This window comes from Carassius gibelio, chromosome B22 (assembly GCF_023724105.1).
Source record: "Carassius gibelio isolate Cgi1373 ecotype wild population from Czech Republic chromosome B22, carGib1.2-hapl.c, whole genome shotgun sequence".
In the NCBI taxonomy this organism is placed as follows: domain Eukaryota; kingdom Metazoa; phylum Chordata; class Actinopteri; order Cypriniformes; family Cyprinidae; genus Carassius; species Carassius gibelio.
This window is the reverse complement of record NC_068417.1, coordinates 54,856,964-54,872,124: the sequence shown is the minus strand read 5'-3', so window position 1 is coordinate 54,872,124 and position 15,161 is coordinate 54,856,964. Positions and strand designations below refer to the sequence as shown.

Here is a 15,161-nt window from a genome sequence, read left to right as displayed (position 1 = left end):
CACAGGAACTGCGGGGAATAGAGCCGAAGGTAAGTGTCCATGGCTGAGTGAACGTGCGGAGAGTGGATAAGGTTCTAGGGAAACATAGACATCCAAACGCAAACAACACTGAGAGCCAAACAAACAGGGGAACCACATCGGACATTAAACAACGATCTCACAAACACAAGACGTGAGACAAGCCAATATATAGTGGATGAGTAATGAGTGGCAGCTGTTGCTGATAAAATAAACGGAGACGCCCACAACTAATCAGTGCAGACGCGGAACACACAGAATTCACCACAAAGTGTAAACACCCCGAGATCACGGTTTACCAACCGTGGCAGACACATTCCTGTTGATAAAGTAAAAAATACACCCCAATTACTTCCACACAAAGTGAGTCACCATAATATTATATTCATTTATTTAGAATTTAACTTAATTAAATTTTAACCAGAAGACATTTCTGTTTTTAAATCACTAAGTTCACCCCAAATTACATCCAATTTAAAGTGCCTGACCACAATATTTTTTTATTTTTTATTTGGTTTGGTTTTATTTGAACCAGATGACATTTGTGATGATAAAGTAAAAAATACTCCCCCAATTACTTCCACACAAAGTGCGTCACCGCGACATTGACTTTTGAATGTATGTATTTATTAAAATTTATATTTTTATTGTTACTCATTTCTTTACCTTAATTTAGTTCATATTAAAAAAAGAGAGAAGACTTTTAAAAGACTTGAAAACACTTGAGTGGAAAAGGGTCTGTTTCTCTTTGGCCTGCAGTTGTGTCTTCTTTAAATAGCTCACTCTTGAGTGTTGTATTCGCTTATGGCCATACCACCTTGAGGGCGCTAGAGAGCAACTAGGGAAGTAGTGTGGCAGCAATAGGGCTTGGGTGCCGCATTGCATTCTGGTACATGGCGGCCATGTTGATGGCCTCACGAATGTAAACCTACTCCAAGTTGAACGAGAAGAAGCAGAGTTGGGAGAAAGAAAAAAGATGTTAAAATCGCAAAAAGGTTGTGGGATTTATAGGGATATGCTAAATAGGGATGTCAGGGACTGGTATGTGGACAAAACCAGCACTGTTAACGGTTTGGATCCATATGAAATTCCAAATAAAGAGTGGAGTACCGACGATGACTTGCTGCCGCACTTGCATTACAGATATCTTCGGCTACCTTGTTTGTTTTGTGAGCGCCTATACTTCAGAACAGTTCCAAAGCTGCACGTCATTGGAGTCTCATGTACAGTTCACAAATGGATGAGTTCAGGAGCTGCAAATCATAGAACCGGAACAGCAGCAAACAGTATACAGTAATCCGGTAATCTGCGCTCTACCTAGCTGCTAGTTTAGTAATTGTTAGTGCTAACGACCATTCACACATGGACTTTTAACTATGTGTTTCAAAAATGAAGTTAGTAGTTGTCAACCCTCCCGTTCTTTCTGGGGTTCTGGGGGTGAGCATATTTGAGCTCTTTCCCGCTGTCTTCCCGTTTTAGTATTGTCCTGTAAAATATCCCGTTTGCCCTTCAATCTAACCTGTCAAGTCTCTGTGCTGTTGTCCTGTTGCTACTCATTGCCCTTCCAGCAAAACCAATGTTTTCAAAGCATCGTTTTGCTTACTTGAAAGCAACCTTAGTGTGATGTTGGGATTTTTAAGATAGTGTGGTTGTTGAGGGAGCACGATTTCATGCCAATCTGTAACTAAAGTCACGTTAGACCTAGCTTCACAAATCACTTAACGTATTTTTGCTGTTAGCAGAGGGATAGCAACAGAAAGATTAATGCTGAAATTTTCCATATTTTGGGTGAGTAACCCAATAAATTTTCCTTATTTTCAATGTTGACTTAAGCTATATAAATTAATATTTAGATGTTATGGTCTCCGTGGTCGGGCCTCCAAGCAGGAAAGTGGTGGAAAGTTCATCCATTCTCATTTTTTCCCCCCATGGTGATTATGTGTTGCGCTATTACACACCACAATACAGCAACTGTTTACCATGGTTGAAATAGATTTTTAATTAATCCAATTAAGACACACAGATGAGAGGGAGTACATCTAAACACTGCACAGTAGTCAGAGTAGCAGTGAAGGAGGCCATCAACATGACGGCCACGCCAAGTAATGACATCACGATGCCCAAGCCCTATTCAGAGAGAAAGGTTCTCTGCATTTTCTTTTAGTGTTTTGTTTTATTTATGTTTGGAGTGAACAAAATAACAGTTGGAAAGTTTGTTTTTTTGTTTCAATGCTAACCAGCAGCTTTTAAGCTGTCTGGGGGGTATTTATTTTTAGATTGTTTGACTTTTTTTTTTTTTTCTCGTGTGGGGGGAGAGCAATCAAATAAAATGGATGAACACAAAAGGGACTCCAAGGATAAAGGCACAGAAATTAGCAGACAACAGGATAAAGGACTGAGAAAAGAGTGAGAGTGAGAGTGGAAAAAGTATGATTGAAAATACAAGAGTATATTTAAAGATGGCGACCATAACCATTGATGTAGCAGAGATACAAAATGGAAGAGTAGAAGATATCATTAAATCCATAGCAGAGAAGGTGGGAGAAGGAAAAAATCCTTGCTGTAAGACCAAAATAACATGGATTATATGAGGTAACTTTGGAAAAAGAAGAGCTTTGTGATGAACTTATAAATGGTCTGGAAATTACAGGAATAAAGTGTGAAACCGAAAAGCTACAAGACAGGGAGTATGTGGTCTCATTTATGCATTTACCAGTCTACCTAGAAGATAAGGTCATTCTGGACAAGTTGGAGGGGTGAAGAGTAATCCCCACATCGCAAATAAGGAGAAGATATTATCCGAGAATGGACATCGAGGATGGAACCAGATTTGTAAAGGTAAAATTCCGGTTGCAACCCTGTATCACATGAAATACGTTATAAGGAAACTATTTTGCAAATCGCAATTACGTTACATGCCAACATATAAGCAGTGCTATTACGTTGGTCCTTAACCTAATATAAGCAGTGCTATTACGTTGGTCCTTAACCTAATATAAGCAGTGCTATAACGCTGGTCCTTAACCTAATATAGCCAATTTATTGCAGTGCTATTATGTTTGTCCTGAACATAATACATCCGAAGCAGGTTTCTTTTCACACGTAGCAGCTAATGCTGTTCATTTTGTTTTAATTATTTACTCCTTTTTTTCTCATCGGGCTACAAAATATTATCTATGCCAAGGGGAGTCAAATGGCGGCACCCAGATAATTTTTATCTGGCCCTCCAACTGGTTTTGATGTTTAAAACCCCTCGCAATCTGATATCAAAAATCGTAGTGATGCAGTTGTGGAAACATGTGCATTTCCCCCTTGACGTACGTGTAACAAATAGCATTGAATTTTTGGCTAACTACTTGCATTTTCATTCAACAGTTTGGATGTAAACCCAAAACTATATTAGACAATATGGAGAAAAACTGTTAATTCCCTGTTTTTAAAGTGATAATAAAGAATATGTTTCATTTCATGTTAGATGTGAGATTTTGAATAGGCTATTCTTTTAGATCTATTCATGGGACCTATATGCAACGTTTGATTACGTTCTGCAACTTTAGTATATAATTGCATCCAAATATATCATGTATTGGTTAAGCCTAAAAATATGATTAGGCCTATTATTCATCATTGGACGACATGACTACAGTCAAACCTGTATATTTCATGATACAATTCGTCATTTTTCATAAATATTTGATCAGCTAATATACAGTATTTAGGACATGAATTTGCGGAGCACACATGCATCCCTGATTCAACCTTTACTGTCATTGGATCCAACTAACATGTGTGTCAATGAGTTATTAGTGTGCGCACTTACTCTTCTTCCAGTGCTGTGTCTGCAACCACTGCACATTTTTGTCACTACTAGAATATTAGAATAATTTGTTATTTTGATACTTATATTATGACCTCAACACTTATGCACAAAGATATATTTATCAATGGCTATACAGAGTAAATGTCCAGTATAATGAACCATATTACACTCATAAAAAAAAAGGAAAATGAACAAATGAATGATATTCTTTTTTTATTTACACGGATTAAAGTTACAATGGCAAACTGATTACAGCTGGTTCTAGCTATAGTTTTACCTTAGACAGTGTGATACAAACATGCACTTTATTTAGAATAGGTTCCTTAAGCAAAATAAATATAGATTGGTTGCCCAATTTGTGAGTCGCTGTAGTGGACACTAGCTTGAGATCAAATGAGGTGAGCAGAGTTTTGAAGTCAGCAGCCTGGGGTTTATCTAAGTGGATGTTGAAGTCACCAAGCAGTACTAGAGGAGTACCATCTTCAGGAAAGTTTGATAGCAGCACATCCAACTCCTCCAAGAAGTTTCCCAGTTGACCTGGAGGACGATAAATGACTACAAAGTGGATTTTAACAGGGTGGGTTACAGTAATGGCATGTGATTCAAATGAACCAGTACCTGTAGGTAATGGCTGAAGTTCAAATTTACGTTCTTTGGATATAAGGAGACCCGTACCTCCACCCCTCCCAGTGGTACGAGGTGTGTGGGAACAAGTGAAATTAGAAATTAGTTTGATCCAAGTCTCTGTCAGTGCCATGAGGTTGAAACCGGAATGAGTAGCAATAGAAGAAATGAAGTCTGCTTTGTTAACTGCAGACTGGCAGTTCCAGAGACCAACTGGAATAGAGAGCATAGTAGTAGAGGTCAGAGGGACATGGCGTAGGTTTGTCAGACAGGCCTTCCTGCGACGTACATAGCGTGCTCTCCGAGTGTTAGTAGAGATCTGAAAGCACATAGTGACTACAAGTGTAAGATATATTTGAGAACAAACTATACAAAGAGTGAAAAAAAAAAAGCAATACTCAAGTGCCCTGTTGGTGGGCCAGAGAGTATAGGTCCGAGTCGCTTCTGACTCGGTCATGGGGACTCTCAGGTAAGCCTGCAGGTAATTGGTGTCCTTTCCTTCACGTGACTCAACAGGGTTTTTCTCAGTAGTGCCTTTGTGTTTCTCCTGCAGGAGAACCGTCGGTGGGGCCCTTCCAGTCCCTGCAATGCAGAGTAAAGAAGGTAAGTAATTCTGATGAATTGAGTGGGGTGCACACCTGACGCCGTTCGCCACAAGATTCTGGGTCCGCGGTTGGAAACGCCTAAAAGGTCCACAGGTTAGTATGCAGGTGAATATATTGAGATCTTGGCTTTCGGTGTATAGGCAAGTATGCAAGAAAGATACACAATCCTTAACTTCTACTTTCGTCCAGGTAAACCCTACGGATGGAGTTTGCAGGTGAGTATGCAAGGGCGATGCACTGGTATTTCAATCGGGGTGTACAGGTAAATATGCAGAAAGACAACTGGGTCTTTAATTTGGACGTACAGGTGAGTATACAAGGGCAACTAGAGCTTGACTCTGGGCATACAAGTATACAAGGACAATACGCTGGCTCTTAGCTCGAGGTGTACAGATAGGCATACAGGGGCAACTGGAGCTTTGCTCTGGGCATGCAGGTGGGTATACAGTGACAATACTGAATGGATACAACTCACAGACCCTCGAAGAGGTGGACGTCAGGCAGTGTTGTAGTCGAGACCGGCTCATTCGAGTCCGAGTCCAGATCGAGTCCAGAGATGGTCGAGTCCGAGTCAAGACCGAGTCCAGAAAGGGTCGAGTCCGAGTCAAGACCGAGTCCAGAAAGGGTCGAGTCCGAGTCAAGACCGAGTTCAGAAAGGCTCGAGTCCGAGTCAAGACCGAGACCAGAGAGATTGGGTCTGAGACAAGACCTAAAGAAATCTTCAAGAGTATGTAAAATGTATGATGGAAACAATAAAGGGTAAAAGGGCCACATAGTATGTGGTGTAAAGGTAATTTTATTAGAATTATGAATTGTTACTTGTCAATATTAAGTGCTCATTTTCACATAACATCGTTGTACCACTATACACATCCATATAACCTTTCTAGTACACATAACATTAGTGTATCACTCTATAATGTAATTCCACATAACACTTCTAGTACAAGTAACATTACTGTACCACTATACCTGTAAATGTTCAACTGTAACAGCTTTTACATAACTTTTAACCCTGAAGCTTAACTAATGACTGCTGATATCCTGAAAATGTCTTGGATTATGTGCACTTTAGATGTTGTGAAGATTAAAGATGGGCATAATTACTTTTCAAAAAAATAAGTGAGGAGACCATCCAGCTACCCGACCAAGCATGATGTGGTCTCATGATCAATCCACCCAGACTAAAAACTCTCTCTATTGGTGCAGAGGAAGCGGGGACTGACAAAAGTTACCATTTCATCACTTTCTGTAACAGCAACGGATAATCTAATGCTAATTTCACTGGATGGTGGGTTTTAATGCAGGGTAAAATACACACTAGTCGAAGTTTTTTTTAGTTACGGAGGGCATACACACAAGAGCCGACTGACTGTCCAGGAAAATTTCATGCAAAAGTGTGTATGTGCAAGGGGAAGAAAGCTGGTTGAAATGCCATATAAGTTCAATGCCTTCTATCAGACATTTTTTCGGGGGGAGATGTTTAGTGTTGAGACAGTCAGTCTGTGTCTGTATTCATTATATAATTTAATTAAACAATATTTGTTTTTTTCTGTGACCATTTGGCCTACTTTGTAAAAATAACACAGTTGAGAGAAATAATGTAGCAATGTGGCTTTCTGGAAAGCGGGATCACTACAGGCGGATGGCAGGAGGGTAACTTAAGGCCGGTGACACACTGGCTGCATGGCGTCTCTGCTGCGTGCCAGAAGCGTGGTGGCTGCTTCGCGTTTTCTGTGTCTTTACACACCAGAAGCGTGTCTGACGCAGCGCTAGCGCGCTGCTTCTGCTATAGGTGACATAGAGAGAGGCCGCCGAAAAACCAGGCTCTTGCAAAATAGAGTATGTTTGACAGGTGCAATATTTGAAAATCGATAATTATTATTATTATTTTTTTTATTACATTTATATCTGAATTTATGCCAACCTATAGACTTTCAAATATCAAAATGTCATGAATTAATATGTATATTTGTGTACATAATGACACAAGTGACATATAAACATATTTTCCTAGTTTATTTTGCCTGGAAACGCTTCCAACACGCGCGTGTTCGCGTGAAAATAGGCGTCAGTTCTATTTCTAGCATGCACGGGTTTTCCGCGCGTCTCACGCAGGCAGTCTGCAAGCTCTAACCTGTTAACATGGGAGCCGAATTAAAAACAGACATGCCACACAGCTGAGACGCTTGCGCCATGCATCCAGTGTGTCGCTGGCCTAACGTCTCATGTCACAAGAAAATCACCAGTCATTGGATGTATCAATCATACATCAATTTAATTAAACATTAACATACAGTAATAATCATGAAATATTTTGATTGGGACTCGAGTGGACTCGGGCATAAGTCCGATTCCTAATATGTTCGAGTCCGAGTCAATACCGAGTCAAAATGCACACGAGTCCATGACAAGACCGAGACCATTAAAATACGGTCTCGAGACCGAGTCCGAGACCGAGTCCGAGTCTCGAGTACTCAACACTGACGTCAGGCTTAAGCCCTTTTCAGCTCGGGAGTCTAGAGAAGGTGTATGTGTCACGACAACTGTGGTCTTCTTCACCGGGGCAGACTTCCCAGACCAACACTCAACACGGTCACCTCCAACCGTGGAAACACTCCCACGACGACTCAGAGCCTCAAGCTCAGACCTGTAGGACTGGTAACAGACAGACAGAGTTCCTTCACAAATTTACTTAGCTTCAGTGAATATATGGAGAAAGACACCACCTCTCGAATTTGACCAAGAGTGGATAGAAGTACAGATTGAAGTTGCTGCATGTTGGGCCTTCCACGGCCTCAGCTGGTGCCACCACGCTGGGTGACTTCATGTAGGTTTGTGCCACCAGTTATGTACCTCAGGAATGACTCGCATGCTTCCCTCTCCTCTCTTCCAGACAACGGACCAGAGATCTAGACAGGGGCGAACCTCTGAAAGCACTCCACAAACAGGTATTCATACACAAGGGCTACACAGCTGGATGTTCATATAGCAGCCAATACTTCGCTCAGTCGTCATCCCCCACAATATGCACACTGTTCCTTACTTGCTATTGTTGACACGTCACCACTCGGCGGAGTAGGGGTCCAAAGCCACGAGCGGGCATGTATATAAAAGACGGTCGTCTCACAACACCGGTTCACGTTCTTCTCCACAGGGTTTTCTCTCCCAGCCTAGAGGGTGATTACTGACGACATAACACAGCACGTCACTGCAGACTTCAAGTGTACACACAGCAAAGAAAAGGACTCACCCACTGCACTCCACACACTCACAGTGAATTTGGGTCAAAACCACATAGGACCGGGGATTAGTTCCTGGACGTTGGGGGCACCGATGCAACAGACAGCCAGTGGAAATGTCACAGCCACGACAAGGCACCAGACTCCTTTTTTGCTGGTCCCGGCTCACCCACCAATCCGATTACGGTGGGGCCGCTCACACTGGTCACAACTCACAAGAGGTATGTGGATATTCCACACTTGCAAAGTAACTGTTGACACAACGAATATTTCAGTGTACTCACACTTTCATTAATACTGGATCTTTCCACTTCTCCTCCAGACAACCGACATCCGACACAACTGGGAGCACGATCTCCTTCCTGCAATCCTAGCAGATCTTCAATGGGTGTTAACTTCACATCACACAATGCATCTGAACACAATGCTCCAATAAAGATATTCGTATACTCAGCCCTGTGTGTGTATCTCTCTTTGCCCAAGCTCCACAGTACACCATACACTCTCTCTTCAACTCTCCCCTCTGCTCCGTTGCACCCACAATAACTACTGGGAATCACCAACCACTTCCTGTGTTTCTGATGCCCTATTTCTCCTCTTCACCAAATTGCCCAATCAGGGATCGCCACGCTCAACTAGACACCTGTTCCCAATAACACGCCGATTTGGGTTTGCCAGCGTTCCCGGAAGCGGCGGTGTTTGCGATATATGGTCCGGGCGGAACTAATCTTCCTCATTTTTGGTTCCGCCCCGTCACAGTCACTCCGTGACATATGCCTCCACAGACATGTTAGTAGGACAGACTTAAAACGTTTTAAGATTGGTTAGGGGCAAATGTATCCTACTGCAGCTTTTTACAGACACGTACAATGTCCATATTTCTGTCCTGATGATCTTTGCTAGGTTAATGTATCAGCATTAATACCAGTCATTAGCTCATTCATTGAATATGGCTACATATATCTTACTTAAGTAATTATATGCATATATTGCATGTATATGCATGTATTTTTTTTAGACCAAATGGCATGAAAAAGAAAGACCTGTTAGTGTTTACTCCACAAACCTGTCAAATTATACAGTATCTCAGAGACAGTAATCTTTCAAGTCACCTCTGACCAACTTATATCATCACCTAATGTCTTGGAGACACCAGCCAGGAACTGCCAGTGTTGTTTCATCTCTTTAATGAGAATAGTCTTTTCTTCTTTAAAACGAGACAACAGCATTATCTTGTCAAACACAATCTTCTTTTGTCTCAAGGGCACAGTGGATTCTGTAAAGATAAATACTGGTAATAGCAAAAAGACAAAAAAGATTGACCGAAAGTAAAAGGCCTTGCAATGTGATATAAAACTCATCGTAGCCGGAACTACTTCTCTCTGTTTATGTCTATGAAGAATCACAAAGGTACTGGGTTACTCCGCCGCGGTACCCCCGAAGCAATCTAAAATAGTCAGAATATAAAAACTTATTATAGGTGCACCCTTGTGATTCAGGACAAGCTAAAAACACGGTTTGGAAAATGGATTCATGGTGTACTCGCTTATTATATACATTTTTCTACATTTTGAACACAAACAAAGTTACGGACCGCAGCTCTGATTGGTTGTTTTCTTACCTGGAGCGGTCCGTAACTGCAAATGGCAATAGGACCACTGGGAGGAGCCAGAGGAGCTTGATTTTTTTCACTGATTATCTGTCTCATATTCTACTGTCAGGACATCTACTGCAGCTTTAATTCACCTTAATCGGGTAAATATGTACACAGCATTTTGAAAAAATATTATATATAGTAATTACATATGTTTTTTTCTTTTTACTTTTATTACGAGAGCCAATAATAGCATCTGCAAACGGAACATAAGTCCGCAAGTCTTTTATATATACAGTATTGTTCAAAATAATAGCAGTACAATGTGACTAACCAGAATAATCAAGGTTTTTGGTATATTTTTTTATTGCTACGTGGCAAACAAGTTACCAGTAGGTTCAGTAGATTGTCAGAAAACAAACAAGACCCAGCATTCATGATATGCACGCTCTTAAGGCTGTGCAATTGGGCAATTAGTTGAAAGGGGTGTGTTCAAAAAAATAGCAGTGTCTACCTTTGACTGTACAAACTCAAAACTATTTTGAACAAACATTTTTTTTTTCTGGGATTTAGCAATCCTGTGAATCACTAAACTAATATTTAGTTGTATGACCACAGTTTTTTAAAACTGCTTGACATCTGTGTGGCATGGAGTCAACCAACTTGTGGCACCTCTCAGCTGTTATTCCACTCCATGATTCTTTAACAACATTCCACAATTCATTCACATTTCTTGGTTTTGCTTCAGAAACAGCATTTTTGATATCACCCCACAAGTTCTCAATTGGATTAAGGTCTGGAGATTGGGCAGGCCACTCCATAACATTAATTTTGTTGGTTTGGAACCAAGACTTTGCCCGTTTACTAGTGTGTTTTGGGTCATTGTCTTGTTGAAACAACCATTTCAAGGGCATGTCCTCTTCAGCATAGGGCAACATGACCTCTTCAAGTATTTTAACATATGCAAACTGATCCATGATCCCTGGTATGCGATAAATAGGCCCAACACCATAGTAGGAGAAACATGCCCATATCATGATGCTTGCACCTCCATGCTTCACTGTCTTCACTGTGTACTGTGGCTTGAATTCAGAGTTTGGGGGTCGTCTCACAAACTGCCTGTGGCCCTTGGACCCAAAAAGAACAATTTTACTCTCATCAGTCCACAAAATGTTCCTCCATTTCTCTTTAGGCCAGTTGATGTGTTCTTTGGCAAATTGTAACCTCTTCTGCACATGCCTTTTTTTTAACAGAGGGACTTTGCGGGGGATTCTTGAAAATAGATTAGCTTCACACAGACGTCTTCTAACTGTCACAGTACTTACAGGTAACTCCAGACTGTCTTTGATCATCCTGGAGGTGATCATTGGCTGAGCCTTTGCCATTCTGGTTATTCTTCTATCCATTTTGATGGTTGTCTTCCGTTTTCTTCCACGTCTCTCTGGTTTTGCTCTCCATTTTAAGGCATTGGAGATCATTTTAGCTGAACAGCCTATCATTTTTTGCACCTCTTTATAGGTTTTCCCCTCTCTAATCAACTTTTTAATCAAAGTACGCTGTTCTTCTGAACAATGTCTTGAACGACCCATTTTCCTCAGCTTTCAAATGCATGTTCAACAAGTGTTGGCTTCATCCTTAAATAGGGGCCACCTGATTCACACCTGTTTCTTCACAAAATTGATGACCTCAGTGATTGAATGCCACACTGCTATTTTTTTGAACACACCCCTTTCAACTAATTCAACTAATTGCCCAATTGCACAGCCTTAAGAGCGTGCATATCATGAATGCTGGGTCTCATTTGTTTTCTAAGAATCTACTGAACCTACTGGTAACTTGTTTGCCACGTAGCAATAAAAAAATATACGAAAAACCTTGATTATTCTGGTTAGTCACATTGTACTGCTATTATTTTGAACAATACTGTATATATATATATATATATATATATATATATATATATATATATATATATGTGTGTGTGTGTGTGTGTGTGTATGTATGTATGTATATATCAAAGCTGTTTATTTATTTAATTTTTTTTTTTTTTACAAGTCCGGAAGTGTTGCAGTCAAGCTTCATGTCGAACCATTTTCTTTTCACTTCTGTTCTGGGACTGTTCGATTAACCAATGAAACTCCATTAACTGCATCTGTAATATTCTGCCAAGCATTTAGGTAAAAGCGTTATTACCAAAAAAATCTTTTTTTTAAGGACCTGATAGGCCTACCACGTATGCTAGAAAATAAAATGTGGCGTTTTGAATGAACTTCTGATAATAAAACATTTCTGCATCTGAGAAATTTCTCTTCTTCATTCGCTTTTGAGAAGACATGTTGAAATCCTTCATTTCGTGTCATAATTTGATGCCCATATATAGTTGTCAGTCGGTTTTAATGGGCGGAATTTATGGTAATTGAGAGAATGAACGTGTATGCAAGTCCTATTTACGACTGATTGGAATTCATTAATTCACACACACATTTCACTATCACATCTGACGTTTACGAAGTATTTGTGAATCAGGAGAATAATTTTCGGGAATGTCTCTTTACACGCAAATCACTCACATATTTACTCGTATATTTATGAATGTTTCATGAATGAGACCCAATGTTCGGTCAAATGGCCGTTTGAATTGAAGTGATAGGGGCATTGCTATGATGGCATCAAAACTGCTATTCCTAAAACACTAAAAAGGCTCAAGATAATATTAAACTTTTCTCTAAGTATCACCAGGGGCTCTACACATGAACTGCATTGAGAACATTGTGTACACTAGGGGTGTAACGATTTACTCGTTTTCTCGATGCATCGATTACAAACCCTGTCGATTCATATGCATCGATCTTGAAACATGATTTTTGAATCGTGAATCGCCGATCTTGGACAGTAATCGATTCAAAATGCTAAGAATCGAATGAATCGCGATTTCTATAGCGATTCAATGCTTTCAAAATGTATACACATTGAATTACTACACGCACGAATTAATGGAGACCTTGAAGAGTGTTCGTGAATCGTGCCTCCATCTGTCCTTCACGCACTCCACTTTTTACCACCTGAGACTGTCACAGGATTGCGCTCGCGCTCCGTTCGTCTCTGACGCAGCTGACGTGTGATCTATAGGACTCGTGGCCAGTAATACTAAAGTGAAGTAGTTTTACTTTTCTGTAGTTTGTCAATGGCTCTCTGCATCTTACCGACGGAGTTACCGGAGCCGTCAACAGCTGTGTTTGTTGCATGGACGGAGCAGAAATGTAAGTGTCTAAATCATACGCACAGATCCATTGAATGATAAATGCTTTTAAACAATGCGGATGAACCGAATATACGAAGGAAACTTTTAAAATTAACCACAGCATTAACAACAACCTTGAAATAAGAGCGCGAGATTTATTTGATAATCAGATGCATAAAAGTAGCGTTTGTTTCATTAGCAAACAGACAACTGGCGCGTTTTCTCTCAGAATCATTCGATGATGGAGAGGAAAAGTTAAATAGAGATGAAGACGTTTTCACACTGAAAGAGAAGCGATCTCATGTTCCAGGCTATAACTGCAGCTAAACTGAATAAAAGCAGAATGAACTGATGAAACAAAAAAAAACCCACAAACAATTTATGAATGATGCAGTGCTAACTGACATTTATTACAGTACAGAAACTATAAAGTATATTTTCTACCTTATTCTGTGCAGAAAATTTAAATAATTGCTAATTAAATGTAGCCTGGTATATAAAACAATCATAAAATTGCCATTAGGAAAAAAATATCGATGACAAATGATTGATTATTGTCCAGCAGTGTATTTGATTTATTACAGCTAATTAAAAGTAATTAAAAAAGAAGATAATTCCTTGTTAAAAAAATATATATAATAATAATAATTATTATTATTATTATTATTATATAGACTACAAACATAAAATGTTTGTATTTGACATTTCTGTCACTTCTGAAATTATGACTACGCCCCTGGTGTGACAAAATGTTAGCTTATACATAATACTGTTTAAGCTCTTTTTTAAAAACTTAGCTTACATACATTTTTACGTATGCCATGTCGGATCATTAAACTAGCATTTAACAATGGACAAAAGTTTTTTTTTTTTTTTTCTAACCTATGGTTCTCTAACCATAAATGCTACTGTAATTTGCCACCTGACTAAGCATTTAAATAATTTAGTAGAAGCATTTAAATAATCCTGTGAATGCACTTAAAGAATGCAGAATCAAATCGTTATAATCGAATCGAATCAAATTTAATTGTGAATCTAATCGAATTGAATCGTTCTAAATTTGCAAAAATCGTTCTTGAATCTAATCGAAAACCTATGAATTGTAATCGAATCGAATCGCTGCCTTGCCAAAGATTCACAGCCCTAGTGTACACAGAGTTTACTAAAAATAAATGTTTTTCACAACTCAACGTAGCTGTTTTTCTTTCCAGTCGCCTCTATGTTGACAGTCCAAAAGTGTAGATCTCCGAATGCAAATGAATAGACTCCATATTAGGAACTACAAGGTCAATATTGTTTTTCACTAACAACAAAACAACAAATTACCCATGCATTTATATGGAACTTAGCTTTAGGAGCTTTTTCATGTTTACTCTCTTGGCAGACACCGGAATCACGAACTGCTAAAATAATTTTTACAAAACCTTGCACTTTTGTAAACTTTTTGAACACAAACAATGTTCTCAATGTTCGAGTTTATGTCTAGAGCCACTGGTGATACTTTGAAAAAAGTTTCATGTTATGTTGAGTCTTTTTAGGGTTTTAGGAATAGGAATTTTTTTGTGGCTCAGCTGTAAAAGCTCAGCTGTAAAAGAGACCAAGGACTCTTGATTCTCTTTTTATAAATAATTGTAACATAAAACTAAACTACATTTAATCTAATTGTGGACTATTGTGGTAAGTGAAGACAAAGATAACTTAAATTCTGCGTTGACAATAATATTTCCTGTTCCAATCTCTACCTGTTTCCCAAGGCCATATTGAAAAGTCTTGTGCTAAAAGGGTGTCTGCTGGATCCACAGCCTCTGCATTTGAGACCAGAGCATTGTATGATGTTATGGCCTCTTCTAGTTTGCTCTTCTCTTTGGCAATGGCAGATCGCTTGCGTCGCCTGTCTTTGTTGCTGTCTACAAGGAGGTAACACTTGAACACAGATTTCAGAAAAATATAATTTTAATAAAGTACACACATTATGACATTTCCATTCAGATTTATAGATTACTTTCACAAGAATGTG

General features: G+C 39.4%; 1 long non-coding RNA gene across 1 annotated transcript; it reads right to left on the bottom strand.

Moving 5' to 3' along the window:
* Window positions 1–7,326: 7,326 nt before the first annotated feature.
* On the bottom strand, window positions 7,327–8,983 carry LOC127987288 (uncharacterized). The gene is made up of 2 exons (XR_008161152.1): window positions 8,594–8,983; window positions 7,327–8,510 (listed from the first exon to the last, which is right to left on the bottom strand). It is a non-coding gene; the product is annotated as an uncharacterized LOC127987288 (long non-coding RNA).
* Between the last annotated feature and the right edge of the window lie 6,178 nt (window positions 8,984–15,161).